Consider the following 12,500-nt stretch of genomic DNA (forward strand, 5'->3'; position numbering starts at 1 on the left):
TGACAGCCCAGCGACAGTACCCTGTTACGTCACAGCTCAGCCGCAGCTATGTCTCCTGTGTTGTAGTATCTGTCCAGACGCAGGAAGGCGTGCAGTGATGCCCTTCGACGCTCTCTGCCTATGACCACGATGTTTAGCACACCCCACATGTTTTTTTCTTCCCTCCCTGTAGGAAGTTTTTATTCCATGTCCATATGTATATATGCAAAACAACCACTCTGAAAGAATAGAGAAATTCCAAGCGCTTTCGTGACTACTTACATTATCAAGGAACTATAGTTCCTTGATAATGTGAGTAGTCACGAAAGCGCTTGGAATTTCTCTATTCTTTCAGAGTGGTTGTTTTGCATATTTTGAAATCACCTGTTCACTGTGATCTTATTGCATATGTATATATATATATATATATATATATATATATATATATATATATATATATATATATATATATATATATATATATATATATATATATATATATATATATATATATATATATATATATATATATGTATATATATATATATATATATACATATATATATATATATATATATATATATATATATATATATATATATATATATATATATATATATATAAATATATATATATATATATATATGTTTTCATTTTGTGTTCTGTTCCCTGTTCCTACGAGAGAGAGACCGAGTTTCTTTTGCCACCAGTATTTTCGCGTCGGGACGACGCGAGGTAGGTGGCCGAGCGTAAGTAGACAGCCTGTACTGTCTGCACAGACAGCCCATGCTGTCTGCCAGCTTAGTTCATATTTCGAGCCACTAAAGTGCTGCCCTCTGGGCCTGTCCAGGTCTGTGGGAAGCTGGTCCCACACACTCTCACTCACACAGCGGCCTAGCAGCAAGACAGTAGTCCTACTAGTAGCTCTCTCTCGTGGGATGGCCTCCCGGGCCATGGGCACAACACACAAGCCTGTGTACACACCACGACATTGCAAATAAAGAAAATGAAGCCTCCGAAGACAGATCATTGAACCCCACTACCATAATACCAAATAATCTCATTAAACAAAGTTGCTAAGTGTAGAGTGTGTGAGAGTTACTAAGTGTAGAGTGTGTGAGAATCACTTAGTGTAGAATGTGTGAGAGTCACTCAGTGTAGAGTGTGTGAGAGTCACTCAGTGTAGAGTGTGTGAGAGTTACTAAGTGTAGAGTGTGTGAGAGTTACTAAGTGTAGAGTGTGTGAGAGTCACTCAGTGTAGAGTGTGTGAGAGTCACTCAGTGTAGAGTGTGTGAGAGTTACTAAGTGTAGAGTGTGTGAGAGTTACTAAGTGTAGAGTGTGTGAGAGTCACTCAGTGTAGTGTGTGTGAGAGTCAATCAGTGTAGAGTGTGTGAGAGTCACTCAGTGTAGAGTGTGTGAGAGTTACTAAGTGTAGAGTGTGTGAGAGTCACTCAGTGTATAGTATGTGAGAGTCAATCAGTGTAGAGTGTGTGAGAGTCACTCAGTGTAGAGTGTGTGAGAGTTACTAAGTGTAGAGTGTGTGAGAGTTACTAAGTGTAGAGTGTGTGAGAGTTACTAAGTGTAGAGTGTGTGAGAGTTACTGTGTGTAGAGTGTGTGAGAGTTACTGAGTGTAGAGTGTGTGAGAGTTACTAAGTGTAGAGTGTGTGAGAGTTACTAAGTGTAGGGTGTGAGAGAGTTACTAAGTGTAGAGTGTGTGAGAGTTACTAAGTGTAGAGTGTGTGAGAGTTACTAAGTGTAGAGTGTGTGAGAGTTACTAAGTGAAGAGTGTGTGAGAGTCACTCAGTGTAGAGTGTGTGAGAGTTACTAAGTGTAGTGTGTGAAAGTTACCCTGGAGTGACAGTTTCTGCAGTCTGGAGCCCCAGGGTCCTCTCCTGCCCACAACCTCGTACAGGATGATGCCGAAGGAGAAGACGTCTGCCTTCTGCGTGCCCCGCGGGTGTCCTCCTGGCACTCGCAGCAGCTCAGGGGCGCACCAAAGCTTCTTATGCAGCTCCACAACCTGGTATGGTGAAGCTGGCCAGGCAAGGACAAGGATGTTAGTCGCAAATAACCTTAGTAAAAGCAGGTGTTAGTAACAGGTGATATTAGTAACAGGCGATGTTAGTAACAGGTGACGTTTGTAGCAGGTGATGCTAGTAGCAGGCGGTGTTAGTAGCAGGTTGTGTCAGTAGTATCAGGTGGTGTTAGTAGAAAGTGGTGTTAGTAGCAGGAGGTGTTAGTAGTAGGTGGTGCTAGTAGCAGGAGGTGTTAGCAGCAGGTGGTGTTAGTAGCAGGTGGTGTTAGTAGCAGGAGGTGTTAATAGCAGGTGGTGCTAGTAGCAGGTGGTGTTAGTAGTAGGTAGTGTTATTAAGAGGTGGTGTTAGTAGCAGGTGGTACTAGTAGCAGGTGGTGTTAGTAACAGGTGGTCTTAGTAGTAGCTGGTGTTAGTAGCAGGCGATGTTAGTAACAAGTGATATTTGTAGCAGGTGATGTTAGTAGCAGGTGGTGTTAGTAGCAGGTGGTGTTAGCAGCAGGTGGTGGTAGTAGCAGGTGGTGTTAGTAGCAGGTGGTGTTAATAGCAGGTAGTGCTAGTAGCAGGTGGTGTTAGTAGCAGGTGGTGTTATTAAGAGGTGGTGTTAGTAGCAGGTGGTACTAGTAGCAGGTGGTGTTAGTAACAGGTGGTCTTAGTAGTAGCTGGTGTTAGTAGCAGGTGGTGTTAGCAGCAGGTGGTGTTAGTAGCAGGTGGTGTTAGTAGCTGGTGGTGTTAATAGCAGGTGGTGTTAGTAGCAGGTGGCCCTAGTAGCAGGTGGTGTTAGTAACAGATGGTCTTAGTAGTAGCTGGTGTTAGTAGCAGAAGGTTTTAGCAGCAGGTGGTACTAGTAGCAGGTGGTATTAGTAGCTGGTGGTCTCAGTAGGTGGTGCTACCAGCAAGTGGTATTAATAGCAGGTGGTGATAGTATCAGATGGTGTTAGTCGCAGGAGGTGTTAGAAGCAGGTTGTTTTAATATCAGCTGGTGTTAGTAGCAGGTGGTACAAGCAGCAAGTGGTGTTAGTAGCAGGTGGTGCTAGTAGCAGAGGGTGCTAGTAGCAGGTGGTCTTAGTAGCAGGTTGTCTTAGTATAAGGTGGTGTTAGTAGCAGGTGGTGCTATTAGCACGTGGTGTTAGTAGTAGGTGGTGTTAGTAGCAGGTGGTACCAGTAGCAAGTGGTGTTAGTAGCAGGTGGTGCGAGTAGCAGGTGGTGCTAGTAGCAGGTGGTCTTAGTAGCAGGTGGTCTTAATAGCAGGTGGTGCTAGTAACAAGTGGTCTTAGTGGCAAGTAGTGTCAGTAGTAGGTGGTGCTAGTAGAAGGCGGTCCTACTAGCAGGTGGTGTTAGTAGCAGGTGGTGTTAGTAGTAAGTGGTGTTAGCAGCAGATGGTGTTAGTAGCAAATGGTGCAAGTAGCAGGTGGTGCTAATAATAGGTGGTGTTAGGAGCAGGTGGTGTTAGTAGGGGAGGTATGAGTAGCAGTTGGTGTTAGCAGCAGGTGGTGTTAATAGCAGGTGGTACTAGTAGCAGATGGTGTTAATAGCAGGAGGTGTTAGTAGCAGGTGGTGTTACTAGCAGGTGGTGTTAGCATCAGGAGGTGTTAATAGAAGGAGGTACTAGTAGCAGGTGGTATTAGTAGCAGGTGGTGTTAGTAGGTGGTGCTACTGGCAAGAGGTATTAATAGCAGGTGGTGCTAGTAGCAGGTGGTGTTAGCAGCAGGAGGTGTTAGAAGCAGGTGGGGTTAGAAGCAGGAGGTGTTAGCAGAAGGTGGTGTTTGTAGCAGGTGGTACAAGTAGAAAGTGGTGTTAGTAGCAGGTGGTGCTAGTAACAGGAGGCGTTAGATGCAGGTGGTGTTAGTAGCAGGTTGTCTTAATATCAGCTGGTGTTAGTAGCAGGTGGTACAAGTAGCAAGTGGTGTTAGTAGCAGGTGGTGCTAGTAGCAGATGGTGCTAGTAGCAGGTGGTCTTAGTAGCAGGTTGTCTTAGAATCAGGTGGTGCTAGTAGCAGGTGGTCTTAGTAGCAGGTGGTGTAAGTAGCAGGTGGTGTTAGTAGCGGGTGGTGTTAGTAGCAGGTGGTGTTAGTAGCAGGTGGTGTTATTAACAGGTGATGTTAGTAGCAGGTGGTGTTAGTAGCAGGTGGTGCTAGTAGCAGGTGGTCTTAGAAGCAAGTGGTGCTAGTAGCAGGAGGTCTTAGTGGCAAGTGGTATTAGTAGCAGTTGGTGTTATTAAAAGGTGGTGTTAGTAACAGGTGGTGCTAGTAGCAGGTGGTCCTAGTAGCAGGTGGTGCTAGTAGCAGGTGATGTTAGTAGTAAGTGGTGTTAGTAGCAGAAGGTGTTAGTAGCAGGTGGTGATAGTAGCAGGTGGTGCTAATAATAGGCGGTGCTAGAAGCAGGTGGTCTTAGTAGGAGATGGTATTTGCAGCAGGAGGTGTTTGTAGCAGGTGATGCTAGAAGCAGGTGGTATTAGTAACAGGTGGTGTTAGCAGCAGGTGGTGTTAGTAGCAAGTGGTACTAGTAGCAGGCGGTGTTAATAGCAGGTGATGTTAGTAGCAGGTGGCACTAGTAGCAGGTGGTGTTAGTAGCAGGTGGCACTAGTAGCAGGTGGTGTTAGCAGCAGGTGTTGTTAATAGCATGTTGTGCTAGTAGCAGGTGGTACTAGTAGCAGATTGTGTTAGTAGCAGGTGGTGTTAATAGCAGGAGGTGCTAGTAGCAGGTGGTGTTAGTCGCAGGTGGAGTTAGTAGCAGGTGGTGTTAGTAGCAGGTTCTCTTAATATCAGGAGGTGTTAGTAGTACCTGGTGTTAGTGGCAGGTGGTGTTAGCAACAGGTGGTGCTAGTAGTAGGTGGTGTTAGTGGCAGGTGGTATTAATAGCTGGTGGTGTTAGTAGCAGGTGGTGCTAGCAGCAGGTGGTGTTAGTAAAAGGTGGTGCTAGTAGCAGGTGGTGCAAGTAGCAGGTGGTGTAAGTAGCAGGTGGTACTAGTAGCAGGTAATGTTAGTAGCAGGTGGTGCTAGTAGCAGGTGGTGTTAGTAGAAGGTGGTTCTAGTAGCAGGTGGTGTTAGTAGCAGGTGGTACTAGTAGGGGTTCGTGTTAGTAGCAGGTGGTACTGGTAGTATAAGTGGTATAAGTAACAGGTGGTGTTAGTAGCAGGTGGTGCAAGTAGCATGTGGTGATAGTAGAAGGTTGTGCTAGAAGCAGGTGGTGCTAGTAGCAGGTGGTCTTTGTAGCAGGTGGTGCTAGTATCAGGAGGTGTTAGTCGAAGGTGGTGTTAGTAGCATGTGGCGTTAGCAGCTGGTTGTGTTAGTAGCAGGTGGTTTTGTAGCAGTTGCTACAAGTAGCAAGTTGTGTAGTAGCAGGTGGGGCTAGTAGCAGGTGGCCTTAGTAGCAGTTGGTGTCAGTAGTAAATGGTGTTAATAGCAATAGGTGTTGTTAACAGGTGTTATTTCTAGTAGGTGGTGTTAGTAGCAGGTGGTGATAGTAGCAGGGGTGTTAGTAGTAAGTGGTGTTATTAGCAGGAGGTGTTAGTAGCAGGTGGTGTTAGTAGCAGATGGAGCTAGTAGCAGGTTGTGCAAGCAGCAGGTAGTGCTAGTAGTAGGTGGTGTTAGTAGCAGTTAGTGTTAGAAGAAGGTGGTGTTAGCAGCAGGTGGTGTTAGTAGTAGGTGGTGTTAGTAGGAGGTGGAGTTAGTAGGAGGTGGTGTTAGAAGGAGGTGGTGTTAGTAGCAGGTGGTGTTAGTAGCAGGTGGTGTTAGTAGCAGGTGGTGTTAGTAGCAGGTGATGTTAGTAGCAAGTGGTGTTAGTAGCAGGTGGTGCTAATAATAGGTGGTGTTAGTAGCAGGTGGTGTTAGCAGCAGGTGGTGTTAGAAGCAGGTGATGTTAGTAATAGGTGGTGTTAGTAGTAGGTGGTGCTAGTAGCAGGTGGTGTTGGTGGCAGGTGGTGTTAGTAGCAGGTGCTGTTAGTAGTAAATGGTGTTAGTAGCAGGTGGTGTTATTAAAAGGTGTTGTTTGTATCAGATGGTGCTAGTAGTAGGTGGTGATAGTAGCATGTGGTGTTAGTAGCAGTTGGTGTTAGTAATAAGTGGTGTTAATAGCAGGAGGTGTTAGTAGCAGGTGGTATTAGTAGCAGATGGTGCTAGTAGCAGGTTTTGCTAGTAGCAAGTGGTGCTAGTAGCAGGTGGTGTTAGTAGCAGGTGGTGTTAGTAGCAGGTGGTGTTAGCAGCAGGTGGTGATAGTAGCAGGCGATGTTAGTAGCAGGTGGTGTTAGTAGCAGGTGGTGCTAATAATAGGTGGTGTTAGTAATAGGTGGTGTTAGTAGCAGGTCGTGTTAGCAGCAGGTGATGTTAGTAGTAGGTTGTGTTAGTAGTAGGTGGTGCTAGTAGCAGGTGGTGTTAGTATTAGGTGGTGTTAGAAGTAGGTGGTGTTAGTCGCGGGTGGTGTTAGTAGCAGGTGGTGTTAGTAGCAGGTGGTGCTAATAATAGGCGGTGTTAGCAGCAGGTGGTGTTAGTAGCAGGTGATGTTAGTAGCAGGTGGTGTTAGTAGCAGGTGGTGCTAATGATAGGTGGTGTTAGTAGCAGGCTGTGTAAGTAACAGGTGGTGCTAATAATAGGTGGTGTTAGTAGCAGGTGGAGTTAGTAGCAGGTGGTGTTAGTAGCAGGTGATGTTAGTAGTAGGTTGTGTTAGTAGTAGGTGGTGCTAGTAGCAGGTGGTGTTAGTAGTAGGTGGTGTTAGTATTAGGTGGTGTTAGTCGCAGGTGGTGTTAGTAGAAGGTGATGTTAATAGCAGGTGGTGCTAATAATAGGCGGTGTTAGTAGTAGGTGGTGTTAGCAGCAGGTGGTGTTAGTAGCAGGTGATGTTAGTAGCAGGTGGTATTAGTAGCAGGTGGTGCTAATGATAGGTGGTGTTAGTAGGAGTTGGTGTTAGTAGCAGGTGATGTTAGTAGCAGGTGGTGTTAGTAGCAGGTGGTGCTAGTAGCAGGTGGTGCTAATAATAGGTGGCTTTAGTAACAGGTGGTGTTAGCAGCAGATGGTGTTAGTAGTAAGTGATGTTAATAGTAGGTGGTGTTATTAGTAGGTGGTGTTAGTAGTAAGCGGTGTCAGTAGCAGGTGATGTTAGTAGCAGGTGATATTATTAGCAGGTGGCGCTAATAATAGGTGGTGTCAGTAGCGGGTGATTTTAGTAGCAGGTGGTGTTAGTAGCAGGTGGTGTTATTAGCAGATGGTGTTAGTAGCAGGTGGTGCTAGTAGCAGGTGGTGTTAGTAGAAGGATGTGCTAGAAGCAGGTGATGCTAGTAGCAAGTGGTGTTAATAGCAGGTGGTCCTAGTAGCAGGAGGTGCTCGTCGAAGGTGGTGTTAGTATCATGTAGCCATAGTAGCAGGTGGTGTTAGTAGCAGGTGGTGTTAGAAGCATGGTTTTAGTAGCAGGTGGTACAAGTAGCAAGTTGTGTAGTAGCAGGTCTTGTTATTAACAGGTGTTTGTTTGTAGCAGGTGGTGCTAGTACCAGGTGGTGATAGTAGCAGGTGGTGTTATTAGCAGGAGGTGTTTGCAGTAAGTGGTGTTAGTAGCAGGAGGTGTTAGTAGCAGGTGGTGTTAGTAGCAGATTGAGCTAGTAGCAGGTTGTCCTAGTAGCAGGTGGTGCTAGTAGCAGGTGGTGTTAGTAGCAGGTGGTGTTAGTAGCAGGTGGTGTTAGCAGCAGGTGGTGTTAGTAGTAGGTGGTGTTAGTAGCAGGTGATGTTAGTAGCAGGTGGTGTTAGTAGCAGGTGATGTTAGTATCAGGTGGTGGTAATAATAGGTGGTGTTAGTAGCAGGTGATGTTAGTAGAAGGTGGTGCTAGTAGCAGGTGGTGTTAGTAGAAGGTTATGCTAGTAGCAGGTGGTGCTACTAGCATGTGGTGCTAGTAGCAGGTGTTGTTATTGGCAATTGATATTAATAGCCGGTGCTGTTAGTAGCAGTAGGTGGTAGTAGCAGGTCGTGTTAGTAGACGGAGGTGCTAGTAGCAGGTGGTGCTAGTAGCAGGTAGTGTAAGTAGCAGGTGGTACTAATAGCAGCAGGTTGTGCTAGTAGCCCGTGGTGCTAGTAGCAGGTGGTGCTAGTTGCAGGTGGTGTTAGTAGCAGGTTGTGCTAGTAGCAGGTGGTGTTAGTAGCAGGCGGTACTAGTAGTAGGTGGTGTTACTAGAAGGTTGTGCTAGTAGCAGGTGGTGCTAGTAGCAGGAGGTGTTAGTCGAAGGTGGTGTTAGTAGCATGTGGCGTTAGTAGCTGGTGGTGTTAGTAGCAGGTGGTGTTAGAAGCAGGTGGTTTTAGTAGGATGTGATACAAGTAGCAAGTTGTGAAGTATCAGGTGGTGCTAGTATCATGTGGTCTTAGTAGAAAGTGGCGTTAGTAGCAGGTGGTGCTAGTAGCAAGTGGTCTTAGTAGCAGGTGGTGTTAGTAGTAATTGGTGTTAGTAGCAGGTGGTGTTATTAACATTTGTTGTTTGTAGCAGGTGGAGCTTGTAGCAGGTGGTGATAGTAGCAGGTGGTGTTAGTAGCAGGTGGTGTTAGTAGTAAGTGGTGTTAGTAGCAAATGGTGCTAGTTGCAGGTTGTGCTAGTAGCAGGTGGTGCTAATAGCAGGTGGTGTTAGTAGCAGGTGGTGTTAGTAGTAGGTGATGTTAGTAGCAGGTGATGTTAGTAGTAGGTGGTGCTAGTAGCAGGTGGTGTTTAGTAGTAGGTGGTGTTAGTAGTAGGTGGTGTTAGTAGCAGGTGGTGTTAGTAGCAGGTGATGTTAGTAGCAGGTAATGTTAGTAGCAGGTGGTGTTAGTAGCAGGTGGTGCTAATAATAGGCGGTGTTAGTAGAAGGTGGTGTTAGTAGCAGTTGGTGTTAGTAGCAGGTGGTGCTTATGATATGTGGTGTTAGTAGCAGGTGATGTTAGTAGCAGGTGATGTTAGTAGCAGGTGATGTTAGTAGCAGATGATATTAGTAGCAGATGGTGCTAATAACAGGTGGTGTTAGTAGCAGGAGATGTTAGTAGAAGGTGGTGTTAGTAGCAGGTGATGTTAGTAGCAGGTGGTGTTAGTAGCAGGTGGTGATAGTAGCAGGTGATGTTAGTAGCAGGTGGATTAGTAGCAGGTGATATCAGTAGCAGGTGGTGCTAGTAGCAGGTGGGGATAATAACAGGTGGTGTTAGTAGCAGGTGGTGCTAATAACAGGTGGTGTTAGTAGCAGGTGATGTTAGTAGCAGGTGGTGTTAGTAGCAGGTGGTGATAGTAGCAGGTGATGTTAGTAGCAGGTGATATCAGTAGCAGGTGGTGCTAGTAGCAAGTGGGGCTAATAATAGGTGGTGCTAGTAGCAGGTGGTGTTAGCAGTAGGTGGTGTTAGTAGCAGGTGATGTTTGTAGTAGGTGGTGTTAGTAGCAGATGGTGTTAGCAGCACGTGGTGTTAGCAGTAGGTGGTGTTAGCAGAAGGTGGTGTTAGTAGTAGGTGGTGTTAGCAGCATGTGGTGTTAGTAGTACGTGGCGTTAGTAGCAGGTGGTGCTAGTAGCACGTGGTGCTAATAATAGGTGGTGTTAGCAGCAGGTGGTGTTAGTAGTAAGTGGTGGTAACAGCAGGAGGCGCTAATAATAGGTGATGTTAGTAGCAGGTGGTGTTAGTAACATTTAGTGTTAGTAGCAGATGGTGCTAGTAGCAGGTGGAGTTAGTAGCAGGTGGTGTTAGTAACAGGTGGTGTTAGTAGCAGGTGGTGTTAGTAGCAGGTGATGTTAATAACATTTGGCGTTAGTAGCAGATGGTGTTAGTAGCAGGTGGTGTTAGTAGCAGGTGGTGTAAGTAGCGGGTGATGTTAGTAACATTTGGTGTTAGTAGCAGATGGTGTTAGTAGCAGGTGGTGTTAGTAGTAGGCGGTGTTAGTAGCAGGTAGTGTTAGTAGCAGGTGGTGTTAGAAGCAGGTAGTGTTAGTAGCAGGTGGTGTTAGTAGCAGGTGGTGTTAGTAGCATGTGGTGTTAGTAGTAGGTGGTGTTAGTAGTAGGTGGTGTTAGTAGCAGGTAGTGTTAGTAGCAGGTGGTGTTAGTAGCAGGTGGTGTTAGTAGCAGATGGTGTTAGTAGCAGGTGGTGTTAGTAGCAGGTAGTGTTAGTAACAGGTGGTGTTAGTAGCAGGTGGTGTTAGTAGCAGGTGGTGTTAGTAGTAGGTGGTGTTAGTAGCAGGTAGTGTTAGTAGCAGGTGGTGTTAGTAGCAGGTGGTGTTAGTAGCAGATGGTGTTAGTAGCAGGTAGTGTTAGTAGCAGGTGGTGTTAGTAGCAGGTGGTGTTAGTAGCAGGTGCTGTTAGCAGCAGGTAGTGTTAGTAGCAGGTAGTGTTAGTAGTAGGTGGTGTTAGTAGTAAGTGGTGTTAGCAGCAGGTGGCGCTAATAATAGGTGTTGTTAGTAGCAGGTGGTGTTAGTAGTAAGTTGTGTTAGTAGTAGGTGGTGTTAGTAGCAGGTGATGTTAGTAGCAGGTGGTGTTAGTAGTAGGTGGTGTTAGTAGCAGCTGATGTTAGTAGCAGGTGGTGTTAGTAGTAGGTAGTGTTAGTAGCAGGTAGTGTTAGTAGCAGGTGGTGTTAGTAGTAGGTGGTGTTAGCAGCAGGTGATGTTAGTAGCAGGTGGTGTTAGTAGTAGGTGGTGTCAGTAGCAGGTGATGTTAGTAGCAGGTGGTGTTAGTAGTAGGTGGTGTTAGTAGCAGGTAGTGTTAGTAGCAGGTGGTGTTAACAGTAAGTTGTGTTAGTAGTAGGTGGTGTTAGTAGCAGGTGATGTTAGTAGCAGATGGTGTTAGTAGCAGGTGATGTTAGCAACAGGTGGTGTTAGTAGTAAGTGGTGTTAGTAGCAGGTGATGTTAGTAGCAGGTGGTGTTAGTAGCAGGTGGTGTTAGTAGTAAGTTGTGTTAGTAGTTGGTGGTGTTATTAGCAGGTGATGTTAGTAGGAGATGGTGTTAGTAGCAGGTGATGTTAGCAACAGGTGGTGTTAGTAGTAAGTGGTGTTAGCAGCAGGTGGCGCAAATAATAGGTGGTGTTAGTAGCAGGTGGTGTTAGTAGTAAGTTGTGTTAGTAGAAGGTGGTGTTAGTAGCAGGTGATGTTAGTAGGAGATGGTGTTAGTAGCAGGTGATGTTAGCAACAGGTGGTGTTAGTAGTAAGTGGTGTTAGCAGCAGGTGGCGCAAATAATAGGTGGTGTTAGTAGCAGGTGGTGTTAGTAGTAAGTTGTGTTAGTAGTAGGTGGTGTTAGTAGCAGGTGGTGTTAGTAGCAGGTGGTGTTAGTAGTAGGTGGTGTTAGTAGCAGGTGATGTTAGTAACAGGTGGTGTTAGTAGTAGGTGGTGTTAGTAGCAGGTAGTGTTAGTAGCAGGTGGTGTTAGTAGTAGGTGGTGTTAGCAGCAGGTGATGTTAGTAGCAGGTGGTGTTAGTAGTAGGTGGTGTTAGTAGCAGGTGATGTTTGTAGCAGGTGGTGTTAGTAGTAGGTGGTGTTAGTAGCAGGTAGTGTTAGTAGCAGGTGGTGTTAGCAGTAAGTTGTGTTAGTAGTAGGTGGTGTTAGTAGCAGGTGATGTTAGTAGCAGGTGGTGTTAGTAGTAGGTGGTGTTAGTAGCAGGTAGTGTTAGTAGCAGGTGGTGTTAGTAGCAGGTGGTGTTAATAGCAGATGGTGTTAGTAGCAGGTGGTGTTAGTAGCAGGTGGTGTTAGTAGCAGGTGGTGTTAGTAGTAGGTGGTGTTAGTAGCAGGTGATGTTAGTAACGGGTGATGTTAATAACATGTGGTGTTAGTAGCAGGTGATGTTAGTTGCAGGTGGTGTTAGTAGTAGGTGGTGTTAGCAACAGGTGGTGTTAGTAGCAGGTGGTGTTAGTAGCAGGTGATGTTAGTAGCAGGTGTTGTTAGTAGTAGGTGGTGTTGGCAACAGGTGGTGTTAGTAGTAGGTGGTGTTAGCAACAGGTGGTGTTAGTAGCAGGTGATGCTAATAACATGTGGTGTTAGTAGCAGGTGGTGTTAGTAGCAGGTGGTGTTATTAGCAGGTGGTGTTAGTAGCAGGTGGTGTTAGTAGTAGGTGGTGTTAGAACCAGGTGGTGTTAGTAGTAGGTGGTGTTAGCAACAGGTGGTGTTAGTAGCATGTGGTGTTAGTAGCAGGTGATGTTAGTAGCAGGTGGTGTTAGTAGCAGGTGGTGTTAGTAGTAGGTGGTGTTAGCAACAGGTGGTGTTAGTAGTAGGTGGTGTTAGCAACAGGTGGTGTTAGTAGTAGGTGATGTTAGTAGCAGGTGATGTTAGTAGCAGGTGGTGTTAGTAGCAGGTGGTGTTAGTAGCAGGTGGTGTTAGTAGTAGGAGATGTTAGTAGCAGGTGATGTTAGAGGCAGGTAGTGTTAGTAGCAGGTGGTGTTAGTAGCAGGTGGTGTTAGTAGCATGTGGTGTTAGTAGTAGGTGGTGTTAGTAGTAGGTGGTGTTAGTAGCAGGTAGTGTTAGTAGCAGGTGATGTTAGTAGCAGGTGGTGTTAGTAGCAGATGGTGTTAGTAGCAGGTGGTGTTT

This window comes from Cherax quadricarinatus, chromosome 3 (assembly GCF_038502225.1).
Source record: "Cherax quadricarinatus isolate ZL_2023a chromosome 3, ASM3850222v1, whole genome shotgun sequence".
Classification (NCBI taxonomy): Eukaryota; Metazoa; Arthropoda; class Malacostraca; order Decapoda; family Parastacidae; genus Cherax; species Cherax quadricarinatus.